This window comes from Manacus candei, unplaced genomic scaffold, assembly GCF_025592945.1.
Source record: "Manacus candei isolate 608988 ecotype Guabito, Panama unplaced genomic scaffold, ASM2559294v1 h1tg000028l, whole genome shotgun sequence".
NCBI lineage: Eukaryota > Metazoa > Chordata > Aves > Passeriformes > Pipridae > Manacus > Manacus candei.
The window spans coordinates 13188038-13212630 of record NW_026138076.1 but is presented as its reverse complement, the minus strand read 5'-3'; the positions used below and the strand labels follow the sequence as shown (position 1 = coordinate 13212630).

The following is a 24593-nucleotide window of genomic DNA, read 5'->3' as shown; positions in this document are numbered from 1 at the left end:
ACGAATAAGCTCCATCTGCACTGCTTAGTCCCAGAAGCAATAACCAGCGTTCTGTGGTCTGAAGTTACTGCTGTTAAGAGCACCCCACATTCTTTGCAGGTACTTTCTGCACCCTGCAAAATCAAAACCACTTCTTTCAAAGATGAAATCCCAAAAATAATAAGTCACTGCAAAGTCACTATAGCAACCCTTTGACATTAAATGTGGACAATCCAGCCACAAGTGGTGTCAGACGCTCCATTCTGAATATTTACTGTCCATATCAAGGTAACACAAATCCTAATATCTAACATGATGAATGTTGCGTTCTCGTGTGTTGTGGGAGGCAATTGAGCTGTGGACAGCTTGGGCTCTGAATTTGAGTGGTTGCAGCTGTGAAGTTGTGAAGGAAAGTAAACAATGAAGATGAGAAGGTGGACAGGGAGGATGGAGCTGCGGGGCAGTTGTGATAGCCAGAGAGCCTGGACTGTTTGCTGAGTGACCCTGAGTTGCAGAAGCTATAGAGCAGCCAACCTTAAGATGTGTATGTAGTAAGGGCACCAATGGTGGTGAAACACACTGGCTAGGGGAGACTATAAATTGGCCATGTTTGTATGAAATAAAGGCTTTTCTGCGTGAAATCCCAGTGTGGTGTCCGTCCTGACAATGACAGCGTGTGTGATTGACTGCAAACTACACTATTTTTTTGATTGCTTCTCAGTCCCTACTATGTAGGAAGTTACTGTTATTATGGCTGGATCACAATTTTAGAAGAAAACTATCCTCCTTCCTCACTTTCTTCTCATGAGCTCTGGTGGCAATGACAGCAAATTGAGTTCCTGCTGCCTGTGTGTGCAGAGGCAGGATCTGGCCACAAACCATCCCTTACTTGCCCCAGGAGAAAAAGGTGGCCAGGACAGATTCAGTCTCTCAAGGGCCAAACCCAGAAAACAGGTTGCCAGTTGAAATGCAATGATCTAGGAAATTACCAGCAGGAAAGACATCTCATTTTACGAACTGTTTGAAAAAAACTTCTGAAATCGAATATTTCCTTAATTTAATTCTTTACTTTAACAGGGTAACTGGAATACACATAACCGCATTTGGGTAAAATACTGAGTTGCAAAATGACATAGAAATTACTTCTAATTTTGAAATGCCACCAGTTCCCTTACTAGAACTAAATGGAATATTTTACCAGCTTACTGATTTTTATTGAACCTGATCATTGGTTAGTACCACTTGTAAATGATACATGTTTTCATAATGCAAAAAGATTTTGGCACAAAGAGTACGTATATATTCCTCATGGAAACACTATTAAAACATGAAACTTTAATTGTTCTACAGCAGCAACAGATACTCATATAATGAATTTTGTTACATAAAATTAAGATAATCAGTGTAAAATCCTGCATGGCTAATCTAAAAAAAAATCTTAGCTAGTTTAAATGATAATCAACATGTCAGCAAGTATACTTTGACTAAGATCCTTTTTCACCTATGCGTTGCTTTGCTGGCCTTCAGAAAATGCCACTTTGGCACACAATTGTCAAACTATTGCTTTTTATTTCCTTAGACACTTAGCCAGCAATGCATCTGCATTTCTCACGCAGAACTTGAGTTTCCAGCAGCTGAAGAGCCTAAAGCAAAACCAAACACTCCCTGTGATCAACCTCCCATAATTTCCAGTTAATTTGTTTTATTTCCCTTTAATTTTGACCTTTTTTACATTTTACATAAATGCTAGCCTCAAATTTTCATTATTTTCTGCCTTTTAAAATTATTATATGCAAAGAACAGTCTCATCTTCAAATTTTTTATGGACCCACTAGAGTGGCCTGGATATCTTTTATCCAAATAACCTTCCCTTTAACTTTAGCCCCTCATGAAAATATAGCTCTTCCATCACTGAAATACTTGCATATTCATCTAAATATTAAGCTTGTTTTCCAGTAGAAGTGTGCAAAGAGTATCACACGCCAGTAGGAACTTTCAGGCACATTATCCATTAGCGTCAGAGTCCATCTTGTAGCATGAAAAATGAACTGGATAAAATGTCAGTAATATGAGACTCAAACAAAATGTCTCTATAATTTTGCAACAACTGATTTTTGACAGGTATTGAGATGCATCATTATTGGCCATCCTGTTTAACTGCAGTTGTGCTCATTTTGTGAAAAATCTGGAAAAGAAAGACGATCTCTGTGATAAGTGAACTTCAAACATTAGTAGAGAGTTCCATCTGTTTCAGTAGAGGTTAAAATAATTCCATAAACATCTTAATAAATTTAAAAATGTGCTTGGCTAAAGCAATTCTAAAATGTTAATAATTTACTCAGTAGACTGAGTATCAAAAGCCATCACAATATATATAAATAATCAATTGCAAGTATTCATTTCAAAAATAAAACTCACCTCAGAAGAAATTTTAAAGAGGGAGTTTTGGGAGAGTTTTTGTTTGGTTGGGTTTTTTAACCTAGAGCATTATATTAGATGAATGCAAGAAGACTGATTCATTAGACAGGAAACTAATGAGATACAATAATTGCTCCACTCTGAAAATAATCTTTAAAATATTTTAAATTACTTCTGGTTTTATAATAAGAATCCTTTGTGTTGACTCAAAAAAAATACACAATAATTCTAATTATCACAAGAAAAATAATTTAGAAATACTTTAAAGATAGTAGAAGGATAATCACTGCTGTTCTTCAGCATTTCTCCACTGAAATCTAGAAATGATTGGTCAGAGGACCTGCAGTTTCACAAACTTTATGTATCCTTCTCAAACAAAGCATCCAGAGTTCAGTGTGTTCTCAAATGCTATCAAGCTGGTATACTTAAAATACAAATAACAAGCTTTAATAAAGTCCCAAAAAGCACGGAAGTTGGGAAATCCAAGGCAAGAAGTCTGTGTCTCAATAAAAGGATATGAAGGACAAAAAGCTCCTTATGATTTTCTGGATTAAGAGCAATTATGTACTTACCAGCAAAGTTTCAGTGGTGCACAAACTAGACATGTTTTTTGGGGTTAGCCAAATACGGTTTTAAAAATCTATCACTATAGGCACAGCAGAATTTCCAGCTAGAACAAAAGCTAAAAATCAACCCTTAAGAAATTCCATATGACCCACCTGGAATTAATTGGCATCTTCCTCTAATTAGGCAAGGATTTCCCTAAATAATAATTTCCTCTCTATTTCCAAACTCTGTAGGTAAAAAACTTTAAAACAGAAGACAGAAATCAATGAAACCTGATACTCTGCTACAGCACTGCATATACTTATGGAAACCTGCCATAGAAGACTGCCTGTTGTGTACAAAAACATCTACAATTACTTTACTTCCAAATGATGGTAGATGGTCTACATCCTTGTGTGTAACTCTCCAGTAGCACTAATAGTCATCCTACATCACTCTGATTATCCTTAAAGACTAACAGGACAGTGACAGACTACAGTCTCTTGCTGACATAATGTTGAGAGAAATCTTTGAAAACTCTGAGAGTAAAAGTCTGAAAAAGTGGTGTTCTTCTAGCCATGCATCATAAATAGGTATTTCTTCTGAAATTTTCAAGACAACTTACTTTACACATCAAATAGAGCTGGATAACATCCTAAGCAGGATGGCTAGGACTTCACAAGGATACAGTTGAACATATTTCACTTACTCTGAAATTCCCAACAATTGCCAAGAAAAACGTAAAAAAAATCTCCAAAGCATTAGAACTGATTAATTATCTTCAAAGCTGGCCTTAAAAAGAGATTTTTTCTGATGGGAATTACAAAACCCAATACAAACTGCAGACAACTGTGCAATGGCCAGGAATACTTCTAAAAGGGTGTTTAGGGTAGGCAACAGCAAATGGATAAATTGTCCAGAGCAGAAAAAATTGATTTACTCTTGAAGGACATTGGTGGGCTCAGCACTGGACTGCAATGATTCATATGAAACTGGTGACAGCTATAAAGCCAAAACATGAGAAAAGCAGGAAAATCCAGTAAAGCTACTAAGCCCAGAGATCAAACAGATCAAAGACAGCTACTCCTTCAGAATAAAGACTCTATTATTTTTTTAAGTATAATTTTGCTCTCTGCTGTGATAGCTGGATGAGTGTGTCACATTAGAAATTTTGTCATGACCTAGTCATAAATCATCCAAAAGGGCAGAAAATTCATCTGAGAAAGCAGAGACAATTGTTCTACCATTTCATGCCTATCAAAATATACACTGCTATCAATGATGTGATGACGATGCCATGACTTCTTCAAGAGTTAATATCATAGTCTTTCATTCTACCTGTTCCTAAAACTCTATAACGCAAACTCTGAAAAAACCAAACCTCTCAAAAAGATATTTCATGTGATTAAAGTTATGTTCTGCTAACAGGTTCTCTTCAAAGACACAAAAGCAGAGCATGAAACTGGGGAAACTATGTTAAAACTATGAGTCTGGCTCTCCCTAAACTTAGCTTAACTCAACTTATCCATACTACTTCTTTTCTTCTCCCCTTTCTCCCACAAGGGACAAATGACCAAACAAAATAATTTTCACAGTCTTAAATGCCTGGAAGTACAAAAAAGCACAGTTGTTAAAGCTTGTGTAAAAGACAGGAGATGGACTCTACGTGAACATGAGTAGCATTCAGTGGATTTCTTTGTTCAAAGTTTAGCAAACTGAGTATAAAGGCACACAAAGAAAGCGCAAATAACAAGCACATGCTGGATCAAAGGCTATTTGGAAAGTGCAATCAAAACCAGATGAGAAGTCATGGATATGGAGGAGTTAATTTTTTGCATTGGTATGAATTTTGGATCAGTATAAAAGATCAAAGAGAAGCTACTGACTATTAAGAATATGACAGCTCCATCTCCCCCAAATGAACTGGACATCTCCCTGAGAATATAACTGGGCTCTGCTCTTAGGCTTGGCATTAGAAGTTAGCAGAAATTATTTCTCATGACTTGTATGGTTAATACAACTTAGCAATTCCCAGAGATAGACAAAATTATTATGCAACAGAATGCCCACTTTGATGGGAAATATTTTTAACACTTAGAGAAACTAAAAATCTTCCTGTTAAAAATAAAAGGAAAGAAAAAGAAAAAAAAAGAAAAAAGAAAAAAGAAGAAAAAAGGCAAAAAGAAAAAATAAAATAAGAAAGTTGGGCTGTAGCTGATAAGTAATTTTCTTTTCTGTCAGCTTTACAGATTGTGAGCAGTGTTTTGTATTATAGCTAATACAATGACTTGGTGACCCCATTTATTTGGATAATTCTTGAGGTTGATGTGACTCAAATTCATGGAACTAATTTGTCTGGATAACAGCTTTACAAAGGTTCTGAAGAGTCTAGACATTTTCACTGTGGGAAAAAGAAGATGCACAGTCCATTTTATACAAACTTTAAAAATAATATCCTGCAGTCATCCTGTCATATTGCAAATTGTACTTCTAAAGCCAATAGCAGATAAACTAAAGCAGTTGAAAGTAGCTGTGTTTGTACAACACCGGAAGGTATCAAGGGAAATGGAAACAGCCTTTGATTCAATTATTTTGCAAGAAGTGACATAGCAAAGAAAAAGATCAGTTATCTGCAGTGCTACAGGCTCCACAGAACTTAATTTTTAAGATATGTGAAATTTTACCTAGTGATGATATGATTAAAAAGTAAGCTACTTCTCAAAGAACTACATAACTATGTAATTTCCTGTCCACACTGATTGAGGCCCAGGCAGAAGAAATGTAGGATTTATGAGAAGTTTGAGCACTGTTTCTAGCGCCCTAGCACAGCTTGACTAACTGGAGAAAATAAAAAGAAGGCAAAGGAAGAGACAAACATTTGAGCTTTACATCATTGTCTCTCACTATAGCTATAATTTTAGCTTAGAATTAGGTTTCAAAACTGTAACATACTTTGGCCTTATTCCATTGTGGTCTGCCAAACCGTTTTCCAAAACTGGTTTAACTGTAACTGTGTTCAAACACTGTTGCCAAGCTGTTTTAGCTCCAGAACAGGAGAGAAAGGAAGAGTCAGCATTTATTTCTTTAAAAAAAGAAAAAGAAAATACTTAGTTCTTTATCCTTGATCCAGAAATTCAAATTTATGCTTAACCAAAAAGACTGAAATCCCTTCAAAATTAAGAGCTTCATTATAAAAGCACTTGAATTTATGACAGATTGTAGCCACATGGCACAATTCTGTCTATAAATACACTTTGAGCCCCAGTTAGTGAAACAAAAAACTTTTCAACTGTGCTAAGATAAAAAATATCTCTGCAATTATTCATACTGTGGTAACACCCAGCTCAGAGTCAAGGCCTTAGAACTTAATCTAAGAAAAATCAATAGTATGAGAACAGCAGAGGTAAACAACAAAATGTGTGTGGGTTGGTGTGTTCATCTGTCTTCCTACTGGTGCACAATGAATATGCTTGACTATCAAAATACCAAGAAGCTGCAGTGTAGCTATTGCTGCTAACACCTTCAAACAAGAATGGAAACAGTTGGTAAAGTCCACCTTTCAAACACACATCCAGGTTTTCTTTCACTGGTGTTTCTTAGATTATTCAGATCCAATATTTTCCATTACACTGCAAATGCAACACTTTCAAGCACTATCTTTACGCTTCTCTCTTTTGGCAAAGCTCCTTGGAAGATGGATACTCCCTTTTTACGTGGAGTCACATGGAAAAGACAAGGGGTAAGGGGTACAAGTTATTCCTGGGGAGATTCCTATTAGACACAAGAGGAAAACTTTTCACAATAAGAACATTCAGCCATTGGAATAATTTCCCCAGATGGATTCCCCAGTGTTGGACACTGTTAAGATTCAGCTGGACAGGGTGATGGGCCACTTGTTTAGACTTTTGTCAATAAAGGTTGGACCAGATGATCGTTGAGGTCCCTTCCAAACTGGTATTCTATGATTCTATGTTTTCATCCACTGAATCACAGTCAGTTTGGAATAAGAAATTCCCTTCTTTGGGTACTAAATTTCATGAGACCATATGTGCACATCAAGAACAGTCCAGCAAAAAAGTTTTTATTTGACTTAGACTTCATGTTGTCATACTTAGCTCAATTTTCATGGAATACTGCCACAGTAGATAGAGATAAGGGATAAAATTGTGCTAGAAAATATCTCTTTCCGACCATTACCACGAACATAGAGTGAATGAATGCATCAGTCTCAGAGTTTGGAGAGTAACAGTGGGATTAGCTGCTGAACTGTCACAAAAACAAGTTTTGAAATGGAATCAGAAAGAATGATAGAGTCATATACAATAAGTGAAATCCAACTGATACCACAGTGCAACAGTCTGACAGCAGCATCTATAGGCAGAGCACTGGTATTTTTGTTCAGATCTGATGCATAGTTTCAAAGACTTTCCCAGTCATCCTGACCATTCACTGCGAACAATCCTGAGATATCCTTTCATACGAAAGGAACTTCAGATATGTACTCCAGAACAGCACCTACTATACTCCAACTGGTAATGGAAATTCAGTCTGTGAGACCAGACAAAAACTAAAGTGAATTCCTCCCAATTCCCCCACACATACCAAAACCTAAGTGGTATGGTGAATCCACAGCATTAGAAATTTTCCTCTACAGCTTCATTACTGCAGAGCTGCACTACTGCTGAAGTAGACAATGCCTCTCACACAACAGTGAATCCTCAGCTGCAAAGGCTGCAGGCTGTACTGCAACCCACCTGAATTCAAAGATGCTTACCGGACAGAGAAGCTCTGTGCTGCCATTGCTTTATCACCAGTCATAGCATAGTTTGAACTAACACCTCAAACTGGTATTTCCACCACAATAAATGCTGTACTCTAACTGGATGCTCCTTCCTGCTTTCTTCCCTTGGGGTCAGAGAAACATTTCTGTGGCAGTAAAGTGAATTAAACTGGGGAATGAAGCTACAGTAACACTGAGTAGGTACAGAGTCAATTTTGACTCAGATTAGTTTCCTGATACAATTCACTACAGAACTGCACAAGTTCTCGTACCAGCATTACTGCAAGGTACATATGGAGAAGGATTAACTGCTGTAGGCAAGACTTAAAATATAACTCTTTTTGGTGCAACCGTAACTCTGAGTATGGACAAGCTTATTCTCAGGCAGAGCTGTCAGGCAAGGTAAGAACCTGTAAAGGCCACAACAGTCTGAATGGCAAGATTAAAGTCTAGAATGTAACACTGCAGCAGTGTTGATGGTGAATGACTCATAACAATGCCTCAAATCTGATCCTGTCACTGGCAGAAACACCTACAAAAGACAAATTGATTTTAAGCAAACTTGGACAGTTCAGTTGTTCAGTATGCAGCATTACTGGTACATCTTAGGGAAATAGGGATATTTAGAGAATAATGGCTATAAAAGTTACTTTAAGTCTTATTCCATTCCAAGTTTTGTGTAATGAATTGAATACTGACACCACACCCTGCACCCTGATGTGGCATTCACTGATGGGAATGCCAAATAAAACTCTGACTCCAAGTTACTTGATCTGAAATTCAAAAAGCATAATAAGGATACTACAAAAACAATACAGACACTATCAGTTCTGCTTTACGTATAAGAAAATACAGCCCAACTTCTATTTCAGTATGCATTTATTTCAGTGTGCATACTCTTATTTCAGTGTTAACCATACGAAAAAGCAGCTGAGAAAGACAAGGACAGAAACCTACAGAGGTTGCATTTGTATAGGAGAGGTTTATTTACTTATTTATTTCAGTCTTTGGTTTCCACAGTTTTTGGAGAAGATCATTATGAAAGCTCATCCCCACCACATGCTGAGATGCTCTTAGTACATTAACCTGGAATTCAGGTAGGAGGTACTGCTGAATTCTAGGGGTCATTTATCTAAATCCATAAAAAGCAGACTTCTCCTCCTTCCCTTCAGTTATAACTTTCATACTCATGACTGTCTGCCTGATTCATGGTGCTTGGTATATGCCTTTTTAGTACCTAGCATATGTCTGAGTATAACAAACGGGCTGCTGCAGGCATACAGGCAGTACCTTCCTCCTACCACACAAAAGCAAGCTGATACACTGTACAAACCTGAAGACACACATAAAACAGTCACACACTCATCCTCGTACAAAAATGGTCTCTTGGTGTTCTTTGGATCATCTGGTCTTTGAATGCTGACTTGCCAACTTAATATTCACTGCATAAAATAACTCACTCTGTATCAGCCAGGATCTCTTTTTTATTTGTAAAATTTTCCAACATTAGACTGCTAAATCTCCACAGTCCATTACACAATACAATGCTGCCATATTAACTAGGAAGCAAGATCCCAGAAGTGGCTGAAGGTTCAGACATGCTTTCTTGATACAGGTGTTCAATGATACATGCAAAGGATGAAGAGAACCTCTCTAAATGGTCAAATCAGTACCAAAGGCCAGCAAAACAACCCACACAGGATCCAAGCAACAGTTTTGTGATTTCCATTCTTCACTGCTTATGATGGTCAGCCACTCCTCATTTTGCAGCCTGGTGTGGCATCACATTCTGAAACATCAGTTTGAACACATGGCATATACTTCACATTTATACATCTTATGGTATATACTTTAACATTTTGTAACCTTGAGTGGGATTTTAACACTGCCATTTCTCTCTGCTTATTCTGAAGCATATCCCACTTCTCCACATAGCCTGTGCTCAAAAAGCTATTCTTCTGTTCTGCCCAGTAATTTACCCAATTTATTAGCAATACTGAACCAAGCCAAATACATTTCAGCAGAATTGCATCAGTCAAAAAAAATGCTAATGTCAAGGACTGCAGTATTTCTGATGGGGCAATCCAAACTTTCCCTTCCTGGGCCTCCAGAGCAGAAATCTGTGGTAAAATATTCAGCCTTATGCAAGATCCCTGGATGACGCAGTTCCAAATTCAGGCAGACAACTTCTATAGCCTACCCAATTCACAGATTTAATTCCCAGGATTGTGGAGGCTTTGTTGTTGTTCCTGAAATCCCACTTTCTAAGTTTGCTAAGAGAAATGCAAAGATTCTTCACTCAAGCCAGCAGCTATGCTAGCTGTTTATGAGAACGCCACAGAAGTAGCACTGTGAGTAATGTTCCCGTATACCACTGTTTCAGATCTTCCTTCAGCCTTTGGATGGAGTTTCAAGGGTTGTGTTTACTATCAAAGAAGAGTCCACATATAGCACTTGGAAGCTTTTCCCCCGAGAAAGCAGATGCTCCACCAACTCCTGAGGTGATGAAATTCAATGTCGCACATCTCACATGCCCTGCTCTGCATTTCCAGAGTCCTGTTTCCTTGAACATAGGGGGAATCAAAGTATCAGGACAGCTTCTTTGCTTACAGTTCCAGGCTTCTTTCCAGCCACCCCAAGCTGTCCCTCCAGGGAACACTATGAACAACATTCACATCATTCTGTGTTTCTGCTGCCTTTCTGCCATTTGCAAACAGTTGCAATTAAACCAACTCATTGTCTAACTCTGTGCTATCAGCAATGTTTGTTATCAAATCCTTAGAAAGCATATGGAACACTGAAACCCATATATCTATTAGCTAGGTTTCAGCCAAGCTAAAATGCTGGATTTCACTGTTCTTCTATGTAGATTAAAGGAAGATACTTATCCTACTAACCATCTTCTACAGGAGTAATTTGTACCAATCATCATGCAGCTGTTTGGACAAATATACTGCCAGTTTTCATAAACAGGCACAAGAATATAACTTGGAATATTTTTTTAAGAAATTCTGATAGGTTATAATAGCCTACTAATAAATGCAAATGAGAGTTGAGAGAGTGTTTGGAATGGGGAAGGGAACAAGAGGGATATTTTGCAACTTTGGTAATTTCACTGGTTCCTATGGATATACTTTCTATTTACAAGGCCAAACAGAGATCAGAATCAGGTCAAAAATGCAGTAGTGGAACTACAGTTATAGTAAAGATGTAATAGATTAAAAGTAGGAACTATCCAAAATCCTTCATTCAATACAGTTTCACACAAAAGTCATTTACCAAGTCAGTCTAAAGGAGCATCAGCAAAAATACACTTGGTAAGTGATATCTTCTTGATTAAAATGTTGGTACTTTCTTTAGCTCCTGTCCAAAGGAATGAGACTGAACTCTACAGGAGTTCCTATGTTGCAAGGAAAGTATGATTCTAAATGCCAAAACTTCCTTAAAAAGTTTGAGGGATAGTACAGTCCTATGATGAAAGTTTTTGAACTAATGCTTTCTTCAGTAAAAAAGACAGTCTAAAAGGAAGGGAAGACAAACATCAGAGGGGATAAGTGAAATTTTGGTATGTTTTACAGCTTTGTGGAGCATATTAAATAGTTTCTTCCAATGGTGGCACAATTGAAGCAGCTCATACTGCTCAGTCTATTCTTTCCTCTGTATCCATCCCTTAGTTGTGGCTGCACGGCCATGTGTGTGGCCATTCTAACTGGAATAGGGAACTGATCCTTAATCAAAAGTATCCCAAGATAAAAAATGAATGTTTCCTAATCCAGTTCATTGCACTGTACCACAAACAGCTGTGCAGGCATAGAGAGATGGTTACTAGAGCAGGAACAAGAGATAGCAGCCCAGAGCACAATACAAGAGCTTCTTATGCAGACATGGCTTCAGTAACAAATGCACAAATTGTACCTATGAGCCCATCCAGACTGGGAAGTCTACTTGTTTCACAGAACGTAGAGGATACATTTTAATTAATTTCAATGAAAGAGTGTAAACATTCACTTTACATAATCAGAAAGCTGACTTAATTTATTGTGTGGGAATAAAAATGCAACATCAACAGTATTTTACTGCAAATTCTGCTCTTTTTGCATCTGGTTCATTGAACTAAGTGCAAGCCATCTGTTACCACATAGGATAGAAAAACAGTCAAATGGAAAAAAACCCCTCTTATTTAATACAAATCTGAAATTATTTGCTTAGACAACTAATGAAGTGGAGGATATAGGCAATTAAACACCATAGAAGGCTTTACGAAGTACTACAAAACTGCAGGAAGGTTTATAAATGTTTATAACTGGGACAATTAGAAATACAAAATGGGGTTATTAAGTCTGATGTTGAAACTAATTGCCTCAGAATAAGACACATGCACATAATAAATTAAAAAATAAATTACAATGGTCTAATAAAATATTTCTAATAGCTGGACATTGCATGGGAGACTGCAAACAATTCTGGACTGGATACTCAGAAGTAGTGTCCCACTAAGGAATAAATGTTGAATCAATTAGAACAGATTTCCTTCACTTAGAGAAAGTATGTTGCAGGGTTGATTTTTCCCTCCCAGTTTCTTCTCTACCGTGAAAAAACCAGAGTGAATACCTCACTGCTCTAAGACAGTTGTTCTACCGGAACACCTCATAGCAAATAAAACTTGCTACCACATGGTATTTTTCAGTATCAGGCTCAACCACAATGATGAAAGTTGCATTTTCATGGAACAAATGAGATTTCTCCTAATGACATATGAACATCTATTTTTTAACTCCTGAAAACTTCTTTTAAGTGCCTTAAAAATCTAAAGGAGTCTCAGCAATAGTTGCTTGATACCACAGAGTCAATCAGGTTAGAAAAGACCTCTGAGATAATCAACTCCAACCTATGACTGAACACCACCATGTCAACTACACTGTAGCACTAAATGCCATGTTCAGTCTTTCCTTAAATGCTCCCAGGTGATCTGGGTCTACTACATCTTAAACCCGCTCAAACTCTCAGGAGCAAACACCATGTGAATCACCATTGTTTCCCTATGCAGCATCTCATCTTTCGCTACAGAGAACAAGCTGCTACAGAGGACCTTGTAATACTTTTTTTTCCTCTCATAAGTGGCATAACATAAGTTTGCCACTGTTCCGCCTCCATACATTCCAAAAGGTCTTTCAAATACAATGGTCTCTCTCATTATTTTCCTAGATGTTGTGTTGCACCAACCATACACTTCTCTGAGCAGAAAACAGAGATCTTGGCAATATGGGAGCTCTGCATATCATCTCAACTAAATATGATGAATGCACTTAAATTCTACTCAGTTGTTTAGGCTCCAAGAAGAGTCAAGGATGTCAACTTTCTGTCAGGCATTTACATTTTTCACATAAATAGACAAATCCATTTGGCTTTGGACAAGAAGGCAGAAAAATACAAATATTGGGAGAAGGCAGTTATATACAGACCTTAGGAAAAGTACTTCACCTCAAGTCTGTTTTCAAACACGATTTTAGCTTTGTCATGGTCAGGTTATAGGGGGGTATGCATCATTTGTTTGTTTACACCAGCATGAAACTCTACAGACCATGGAGTTATTCTATACAAACTGATGTAAACATGAAATATAGCAGTCTCTACTGTGCTGAAAACTAGGTTGGGAAACAGGAAAGACAGCACTACAAGAATACGAGGAACTGCAATTCACCATTGAGGCTTCCTTAGGAGATATCTCAATCTTTATTCATAGCAACTATTCAGGCCAATTCAGATTTGGGGCACAGAATTAAACTAACACAAAGGATAAGATACATATCAAAGGATAGTAAGGTTAGGTACACAGGCCACCTGAAGACAGTGAAACCCTCAAAGCAGGCCTGTTAGTTATAAGAGGAAGTCTCCTCACAGATGGTATTTTAAAAAGTACTAATTTCAACTTCTCTGGACTTTTCCATCTGACAGTGAATATTATATTTGCAAATCTCATAGTATTTCTAATGAAGCACCATGTACTACTTGGTAATCCATATGACTGAATTTTTAATACAGAATCTTTTTACCGATCTAGTTGTAGATAACTGCAATTTTTCTCTTTTTAGTTTGTCAGCATAGCAATTTACCTAATGCATACTCATGCCTTGTTGAAAAATATTTAAAAAAACTCCCAAATTCATAGATGTAGGAGGCATCTGCTACACACAGGCCTGAGGGAAGCCTCCAGCTCAGGACTTCCCTCTTTACATAGGAGACCTTGTTATACCTGCAGAACAGCCCCTCTTATCAGTAACCACCCAGGGACCCTTTTGAGTCTTTGTAAAGAAACAGGGTGGACACAGGTTGGTAAGCAGTGCATAGATGTAAGGCATCAAGATTTTTCTAAAAACATATTGCTGAGGAAAAGCAACAACCACAGAATGTATAAATTACATATTAATGTACCTAGTATTGCAAAAACATGTACGAATTTTTGCTGGCCTAATTTCCACATAACGAGCCTGATGTTTCATGATACTTCTTCAGTACTACCCTTAAAAGTTCTCCCTCCCTTCAAATCCTTACAGCAGAACACAGCAACTAAATCCTGCAACTTACTACACTCAAATACTTACTACTACTTTAAAACTTAAAACAAGTTAGGCTGTCATTACAAGGATCAAAAATACAGCCTAGTCATCTAAACTATTGCTTCTAAAAAGCACACTGAAGCACTGTACCTTTGAAAAGAATCACACATGCATGCTAATTCTATATATCCACAAGATTTCCACCTCATTCACAGTGGTGAAAGTATTTAATGGCAAGTCACATCCCATTGTTTTCTCTCAACTGCATGACGGTCCAGAAACATTCAAGGGCAAAATAAAATCAATATTACACCAAATCATTCATAAACAGTGAATTCAGAGGAATTAATTTAGGTCCTCATATGAGTAATCAGATATCTTCACAACATCCAAATGTTACATTTTCCTTAAATGATATGGAGATATTTCTCTATCTAAGGAAACTTAGAAAAGAACAATAATAATTCCTTCCAAATTCTATTTCAATCATTATTTATTTCATAACCACAATGCATATGGTACTGCACAAACAAAATAAAAAAAAACACTTTCCCATGTTGTCAAATAGCTTGCAATCCAACTCCAAGCAAAGAATTAACTAATCTCAAAGAAAATGGGCAAGAAGTAGGGATTAGCTACATGAATTCACACAGCTATAGAACAGCTTATCCACATCATTCACTGTTTTCACTGTAAAGGTGATGAAGATTAGATTGCATTGAATCCAACTCCGCCTCTCCAAAAAGAGTCATATAAAGCATAATGTTCTTTAAAGCAAAAATAAATGTATTCCATATATTTCTAAAAAAAAAAAATCTGGAAAGCAAAAAGCACAAGTGAAGTGAATTTGTATATTAAACACAGATGATGGTTGAAAAGTCTGGCAAAATTACTGGTACGATGTGTCTTTTCCCCTCAATCCAATCTCAGTTGACAAATGTTTCCTGCATAAGTTAAGTTCCCTGCATAAGAAAATTTATTTATTTGCATTTTGTCAGTTGACACCTTTCTACATTTTGTTACCTTTCTACAGCAGTTAGACTCACAAAAACTCCAGTAAGCACTAAATTGGATTAATTTAATCATCCCTTTCTGGTAGGACATCTGACAAAGTAATTTTCAGAAATGAGGTTATTTAGTGAGAACAGCCATCCAAGACCTCTGAAAACTGATGTTGCCATCATAAAGAGACAAAACTACCCTGTCATTAATGACAGAGGGAACAACAGCGAAACACTGAATCACAAACACTGACTCTGCCCATTCTGATTACTTATCAGAAACAGCAGATGTTGTGTGCACTCCACTGCATTTCTGATGAGTTGTCACAGGGAACTGAGGGCACCAAAAACAACCTTTCTCTAGCAACTGCATGGAGGTCTTTACGGCTCATCTACATTAACTGCCAGGTGTGGTAGGACAGGGTAGTTGCAGAAGTGAGATGGAAGAAGAACCAGAGCCAATGAACAAGCATGACAATAATGTGATGGTTTATGTATAATTGTTTCCTCCATTTTTTTCCTGTGTGACTGGCTTACTTCTACTTGTCAGAGGCATGCAGCCATTTAGAAGTATTCGAATAAGAGATTCTACCCTTCCAAAATCAGTGTTGTAGAAGTCATCCTATAGTGGCCTGGATTTTTATGTAAACTAGTTTTAGATAATTAGATAATAATTTCTAGAAGCCATAACCCAAACTAGAGTAGCTAGCTGCCATCAGAACTATGGTGTTGCTATTCCATACCATTAAAAAGTTCATTGCTGCCTGGGCAACATTTTGAGAGGCTCCATCTGTCTTTGGGATTCTATTAACTTTACAATATGTGAATGTAAGTACACTTTATTTGTGAGGACCTCTTTTATTAACTTTAAACCATAAAATATTCTACTCCAGTTTAATGGTTACTTCCTTATAACACGTCTTGGGGGGCTGCTTACATATATACACAACCATCACACACATGACACGTCTATGCAGTCTAGGACAGAATCTTAACATTCACAGTAAAGAATGCATAGATATGGCAATTGTCTGTGTATGCTATTCCAGTAGCACCTCTCCCCTAGTAACATTCAAAAAAATGGATTCAACACCAGCCATTAAAGTATTAATTTTTTAGACTGTCACAACCTGCCCATCCCCATTTCTACTGTTCATGGTCAAGTAAGATGGAGGGAACTAAAGGATATCTATCTGTGTATGTAATTGCTATAGCCCATATATTGGCATTAAGAGACCTTCAACAATCATCTCATAAGTAGAATGTTTTATTTGAGGTAATGCTGTATTTCTTTTCCAGATGTCCGTAGAACAAGATGTCCTGAGCTCATTCTGTGGTCAAGCACTTGCAATACATTTCCCATCAGTATTTCACAGAGATTCAGAAATCTCATTCCACACATATGCAATCCTATGCAGGAACTCATAAGAACAATGACAACATTCAGTGTGTTTCTAAATGATCTTCCTCCTGAGTATGCCCACTTTATCTGAGTATGCCCACTCAGATAAATTACAACGTTGAGATCACACAAGATAGTACTGCAGATCTTAGATGACTGTCAGCAATGACTAAACTTAGGAATCCCAGAAGCCACTTTTACTAGTAACCTTTATAACTCTCACTGGAGTTGTAGTGGCAGATCACTTATACAAATGCTTTTCCCAGCAGAGAGGAGGACACGTTTGTCATTTTCTGAAAGCTCAACTGTTTGCTTCCAACAGCCCTGTCAATTGACTTACCACCAGTGGAATGAAGATGAGTCTTACTCCAAGTAGAGAACAAACAGAAGGATGAGAATCGACAAGACTGAGGATCAGTACTGTATCATGACACTGAGGGATCAAAGGTGATGTGATAAACAGCAAAGGTATCACGAAGCTGGGCACTTTCAGATACATGAAAACTTACAGACACAAAAACATGACTCCAAATATTTTTATATACTTTTTAATAATTTCGGCAGCATATAAAATAATTTTTAGTATCTTAGTATGGAAAAAGCTAACGTGAACACATGAAGTTCTGATTTTAAGTCACAAATATGCATTAAAATGGCATTGATAGCTCTTTTCTACACCTTTGGTTACATGGCATTGATAGATCACCAAATGCCTGGGAGGTACCTGAGGGGAAAAGAAATGGCAGAAGATTGCTCATTCTAGTATAAAAAATGAATAAGTCAAAGACAGGACTAGTACTCTACAGTGTATACTATATTTTTATGTTAGTGCCCTACCTAATATTGCCTATGTGAAGGGTTTTCTCCTGAAGCATATAATTGTATGAGCTAGAGAGGGTTCTGGTTAAAAATAGAACAGCAGGCAAACCAGGAAAGCATGCCATGTGTAGCTGGGGAGTTTTTTTTAGTGTCATGTGATACCTGTATCATGATGGATGGATGCCAAAATACCTATGGAACCAACACAAGTGAAGATGATCAAAAGGTGTATGGGTAAAGCTGTAAGGTCTTTCGGATCTTAAACTTAGGGAATGACATATAGCTTAAATTCCTTTTTGATCATTTTCAGTCTTTCCCCTTCATTTGCCTCTGTCTTAAACATATAGCCCACTGCAAATTGAACAAAAATCTGCCAAGGCACGAAAGGAGGAACTAAATCTTCAAGCACCTTTCAATACATCTCATTTGCAATGAACGCCAGTCACAGTTTTTCTCAGTTACTCTGTAGTACATGCAAGGAGAAACGTAGAAGTAATATGAATTTTCATACAAGCTAAAACCTACACTGACTTAAGCTGATATGTGTTTTCAATCTCTGTCCCATTTCTGGTCCCTACGCTTGTAAAATTAAGTTTCACATATTTTTACCCAAGATAGGTGGATCTTTAGCAGTTCTCTTCACCTCGAGATCTCCTGCTGGATTCTTATATCCAACATAATTACCCAGGAGTCTTGACTAGCTTGACTCTCTGTCACATCCACCTGCAATCACTGAGTTACAAAAAGAAACCTCCTCCTTCGAAATACATTGTTGCCAAAACACTTAAAAAGTGAAAAAGTTTTAAAAAGTTTTAAATTCTTCTTCTTCTTTTATCTTGCCTGTCTTTCTGTACTCACTGCCACTTATTATGCCAACATATTCATATATCAAATATCCCCATAAAGTAGCTAATAAATGGCATCAATAACAACACATTGACTCCAAAGTCATTGTCATCTCTGTGTACCTTATTAACTAAAATCTTAAACTTAAAAAAATTAGAAGTATATACAGGCAGGTGGAAAATATGCTAAGTACATTAATTTATTAACCCAGTGCTCTCAGGCATGGTGTGATTCTTGGGGCTGTCCTGTGCAGGGCCAGGATTTGGACTTTGATGATCCTTGTGGGCCCTTCCAACTCAGGATATTCTGTGATTCTGCGATTATTAAGCAAGTTGAAACTGATTTTGATTTAATCTGTGTGTACAAAGCTAGAAACAGCTACACAGTCACGCATCTTATCAAGTACATTTTTACTGAGGTCAACAACTTTGTTCAGACCATTTACGCATGCACACGCTAGCCAACACACTGAGCTTCAGGATCAAAAGCTTCATTGCATTAACACTTCACAAAGTGCCAGTTTTCATCCACGTCTGAAGAATCAAAAGTTGTATTTGAGTAACATCAGTTAGACAGAAGATTACTCCATGCATGAATAATCTTCATCACAACATGTGGCAAAAGAGTAAAAATGTATGCCATTCGTACAAATTATCATTGCACTTTGCATAAGATGTAAAACCAGCTACTTATGTCTCTGTGGGGTTGTTTTGTTCCTGTACCAATTTGTATCAGAGCCCAGTGGGATTTAGAATTGTGTGGACAGGGTAGAGTCAAATGGAATTAATTGCAGCAACGGAGATCTGCTTACAGGAGCAGGACAGGCAGTCTTTTTATGTCTGACTATATTGTACATTATACATACCAATGAAAACAAGGTTTTTTTATAGGCCTAATGCCTATTTTTACAATCAATCTTAATGTTTTAATGCCATTAGGTGACACAAACCAGAATTCAAAACATTGTCCGCAGTGTGTAATCCAAATTCTAATCCAAGATCCACTGTGTACTGAATCTGCACAGTGTCTACAGGAACTTTTCATACAATGTGTTTTGTCTTTCTAGCATAAACAAACTACCACCAGCTTGTTTCAATATATACAAGTTTTGTATGCCATGATCCTTGTCTTATGTTCTCCATCTCTGAAACATCTGAATGCCTCTCAATATATTTGTTTTGGTTTTAATACGAACAATACAAAGAGAAATGTTTGAAAAGTTTTCAAATAATGGTAGGTATTAATATACTTGAAGCAGATGGTAGGCTTGAAGTAATTCCTTTCACACTTGAGGTCAAACTTCAGGAAACTTATATTCCTTTCACAAGTAAGTTACTTTTGCTGGAATCATGTGTTAAGCACCGGCATAAAAATCAGAAGAAACTCCGTGCACTGTCAGAACCAAGCGGTGTGATAACCCTACTCCCCCAAACTAAAGTAATTCAGCCAAATTAATGGAGTTCACCCAGACCCAAGACTTGCATAAGATCCACAACACTCTACCATCCAAATGTTATCATAAATCTCGAGTGATACTTAATATTTTAAACATAAGGTTTATGTTCTGTTGCTTCAGACAGCTCAAATTTTAAATTTATTTTATTGGACTACTTTTCTCCAGCTGCCAGTTGGGTGACATACTTCAAACATATTTCTACGTTTAAACATGCAAAGTTGGCAGAAGGGAACAATCTCACGTTTCCTAAACTTGCCTTACCACAGTTAGGGACCTGCACCCACTTCATGCTCTCCACTGCAGTGTGATTTCCCCAGTGTCTCAAAACGCAGTGAAGAACTGTGGTTGCACTGTGTGCTTTGAGTCAGTAAACCCCTGCATACGGGCAGCACCTGCATGGACAGCAACTCCAGGTAAAGTCTTAGATCGAGCTCGTCGGAAACCCAGGAAGCGCCGTTGCACTCATCCACGCCTCCAAACTTACAGCAGCAGCAGACGCTGCCCCACGACCGGCAGACAAGGTCCCGCACCCGCTGCCCAGCAGCGCTCGGGTGCCTTTCCCCTTGTGCCCCGCCCGCGGGTTCCACACGCCCCGCGCCCCCGGCTGCAGCGCCCAGCGCTGGGGGGACGCGACCGGGGCCACCAGGGAAACGCCAGCGCCGCTTCCCCCCCAGCGGACTTTAAAAGGCAGCAGAAAAGTCCTTGCCTCTCTCCCCGCGCAAGTCGCCCGGCGCTAAGAATAACTCCTCGGAGCAGGCGGAGGGTCAGCGGCCCTCCGGCCGCACACCGGGGGCTCTCGCCTGGCTGGAACGTGGGAGCCCTCAACAGCACCTCCAAGCCAGCCGAGAGGCCCCGGCAGCAGCACTTCCTCCAACCCCTCGCCGACCCGGTCCCGAGGAAGGGAAAGGCGGGAGAGAGGAGCCACTTACGGGACCCGGGCACGGCTCCCTGCGGGCTGCGCTGGCAGCGGCGGGTCCCTCTCGGCGGCGAAAGCCGGGGCGCTGCTCCCGTCACAGAGCCCACTTGCCCGGCCTTCCCACACGTGCGGGCCGGCAAACTCCACCCCGCGACCCCTTTCCGCCGTTCCCTCCTCTCCTCCCTTTAGGAGGCGGGGGATGGAGGTCTTCCCTGAAGGGTCGGACCCTGTTCCCCGCCGTGTGCCTCGGGGAAGGGAGGTCAGGCAGCCCCGACCCACGGCCTCAGAGCCTACACAGACATCCCCGCGCCCCCCGCCCTTGCAGACCCTCCGCACCTCCGCGGGAGCGATGTTCAGAGTCCCCGCCGCGACGCTCTCCCTCTTCCAATTACGAGCAACCACGGGGCGCTCTAACTTCGTTCTGCCCCGAGTGCTTTGATGTTCCGCACGCGAACAGCCCCGGCGGGGGGTTCATGAGCCGCCCTCTGAAACAATTTTCCCCGCAGCTTCCGCCGGGTGAGCCCGCGGGCGGGGGGTGCCTGCCCTGGCCTTGCGCCGGGGGGCGGGAGGAGCGGCTGCTCCCGGGCCGGCCGCCTCCCAGCCGCCCTTTGCCGCTTCCTGGATCAATTTTTAGGGGCACCTGTCAGGAACATGTGGTGGGGGTTTGTGGAGAAGCTCCAGGAAGCGGTGGGAATGAAGGTGGAAAAGTCGCCCCATCGGTCCTAGCAGATAATGCTTCGTATGCTTCCTTTGGGAAGACATCACAGGCAAAATTTGGCTGAGAGCAGCAGAAAGTGTCACAGGATAGGTACAGCTGGTTACATGCACAATGCAGCTTCTTTTCATTCCGGTGTTGTCAGTCTTCCTCTCCTCCAATCTGCCTCTTCCTACGAGCCTTGTCATATTTGTTTGAGATACCTGGGAACTGGTAGCTCTATCTGTCCAGGTTGGAGAGTTTTTTTGCCTCCCTCTGCTTCAGCCTAAATAATTCAAATAATTTTGCTCAGCCAGATATCTTTAAAAACTCATTTTGAGGCTAAGAATAGCCTTAGGCTAAGAATAGCTAATGCTAAGAATAACATTAAGAATAGCCAGAATAAAACTTACAATCATCATCTTTTTCTCTCTGCACATATTCTACTTATATAGGCCCTCTCCTTTCGACACTGTAATCTGAATCTCCCAGTCGGCTGGGGAAGATGATTGTCCATCTCTGCTCACTGGTACGGCCTCACCTTGAATATTATGTGCAGTTTTGGGCACCACAATATAAGAAGAGTATAAAGCTATTGGAGAGTGTCCAAAGGAGGGTACAAAGATGGTGAAGGGTCTAGAGGGGAGCCGTATGAGGAGCAGCTGAGGTAATTTGGTCTGTTCAGCCTGGAGGAGACTGAGGGGAGACCTCATTGCAGTCTACAACTTCCTTGTGAGGGGAAGAGGAGGGGCAGGCACTGATCTCTTCTCTGCGGTGACAGTGACAGGACCCAAGGGAGTGGCCTGAAGTTGTGTCAGAGGAGGTTTAGTTTGGATATTAGAAAAAGGTTCTTCACCCAGAGGGTCGTTGGGCACTAGAACAGGCTCCCCAGGGAAGTGGTAACAGAGCCAAGCCAGACACAGTTCAAGATGCCTTTGGACAATGCTCTCAGACACATGGCATGAATCATGGCATGATTCTTAGGGCTGTCCTATGCAGGGCCAGGAGCTGGATTTCGATAATCCTAGTGGATCCCTTTCAGCTTAGAATATTCTGTGATTCTATGAATACATAAAATCCATTACAGTCCTTTGCAAATTTTGGCTGTGGATCTGCTCCTCTCTGTTCTATGATATTCTGTCACCATATATAGTGCGTATGTCTGTATACATCTATATGTGCATAAGTACATTAAATATACATAGACATGCACACACACATGAATCCTCACTGTAGGCTTTCAGAAAACAGAGATTGTTCCATGAACACCAGAACTAAGATATAGCTGACATGTGAAAAAAAGTCTTATCTTTGAATTTCTATGTGGCATGTTTAAATATAGCTCTTTTTGCTTAGATCACAACTTTCTAACAAATTTTTCATAATGCCCAGACCTGGTGCTGCCAGCAAGTCTCATATAATTAATATTTCACTGCTGAGTTAAACTCTTATGTAAATTTCTATGAACAGGCCTTCAAATTTGCTTCAAATAATATTTGAAAAAGACCAGTGATTACATATCATTGCCAGCTTTCCTCAGTTCAAGCTAGTCAATGAGCTTACATTTCACAAAAAATTAAACTAACATATTTCTATGCCAGCCCTAAGTTCTTCTACCCACTCCATATCCATATGATTTCCTGAAGAGACTAATGCCATGTTCTGTCAAGGATGCAGGCAAAGCCCATGACAGTTTGGACCATTTTTAGCAACTCTTAGATTTCTATCTTTTTTTCTGGTAGAGGACTTAGAGATTGAATATATTTCCTTCTGTTTCATTTTTTATATATAAACGTCATTTGTTCTTTGAGCAAGGAGTTGTCTGTCTTAAATAAGTTCTATCCACAATGGCTAACAATAGTACTTACTGTTAAAAATTAGTTCCACCTAAAGCAGTATGTGTGTGTCTTCCTCTGTCAAAACAGCCTGTAAAGTGTGAAATTAAATACTTACATCTAGTATTAAAGGGGTATTATTTCAGCTCTAATTATACTACATGGCTCTGCTAACAACTGAAACGTTAACTGCTCTCTCAGTCACTGTGGTGCCTTTGAAATGTTGACAGATCTATAACTGCTTTTATAAAAGCAGCGGAGTGTCACAAACTTCAGCAAGCATGTTTCTGGGGGTTCTGATAGTCCTGTGCAGCCCTAGCTTTCCTTTTTCTTCAGTAGTAAGTCCTTTCCTGCTGACTGTACAGCCAAGGTAAAATACCTGCTTCTGGAACATTTTGAGTTCCCATTTTGGGGGTGTCGAACTCAGGTTCTCAACCTTCAATTTATTACTGGCAGCTTGTAAGTATGTCAGTTCTGATTCAAATATTTGGTATGCACTAATGTACCACATAATTAAAGCAAATAGCAGTTGTTCCAATTCACTGGTTTTGCAGCATCACAGGGAATGCATGCATGTATCCAAGCTTAATGTGTCATCAGCCTACTAAGAAATAGCTACATCAGTAAGATAAGCAGTACAGCGAAGATTTTTTCACAATGCACATCAGATATCCCGAGAAGTCATGTAACTAACAGGAAGCCTATTCAACCAAAACATTGGCAGTCAGAACGTTATTTGTTCTTGCCCTTGCCATGTCTGCAGGACAACAAGTTTTGACTAAATGTTCTAATCCGTATCAAGACATTATGTATGTGATGCATAAAATCTTCTGAATACTATTGAAGGGTAATTTTTGAGTAACTGGATTCGTAAATACAAACATTTTACTAAATCCTCTATGTGATTATGCTACATTACATGTCAGAAGTCAGATGCTAAAATAATTAAGAGCAACAAAATAAATTAGTGTCACCAAATCTGTGATTCAAAATTAATTTTGTGAAATTTCCAGTTACCCAGCATATTCTTGCTGTACTGTATGTGCTGTAACTGCATGAATACAAAATAACCATTCTTCACCACATTTTTTAGCTGATAAATGCAAAGAGATTTTTACTATGTATGCAAAACAAAGGTAAACAAATGACTCATTCTCTTCCCCCCCCCTTCATCTTCTACATGTAGGACTGTGTCTCACTCTGCAAATTAGTGTTTTCCTCCGTCAATATATTCTTTTCACCTTCCTGTTTTCCACTGGGTTTTTCTATTTAATTGTTTCTGTTCTGAGTAGTTATTGTCCTGTGTGGTCTATTGACAGGAGGAACTGTTGAAGAGATGGTATT

At 39.1% G+C, this 24593-nt stretch overlaps 1 protein-coding gene across 3 annotated transcripts in view; it reads right to left on the bottom strand.

The window, feature by feature from the left end:
* The window catches only part of SLC7A2 (solute carrier family 7 member 2), a 55441-nt gene extending 34181 nt beyond the window's left edge, over positions 1–21260 (bottom strand). For 2 of the 3 annotated variants that reach the window (XM_051790331.1, XM_051790332.1), the window contains exon 1: positions 20734–20867. The gene's annotated coding sequence lies outside the window, so the exon portion shown is untranslated. Of the gene's footprint in view, positions 1–20733; positions 20868–21056 lie in introns of those variants that run through there. The other variant, XM_051790328.1, reaches the window with a different exon arrangement.
* Positions 21261–24593: the final 3333 nt, after the last annotated feature.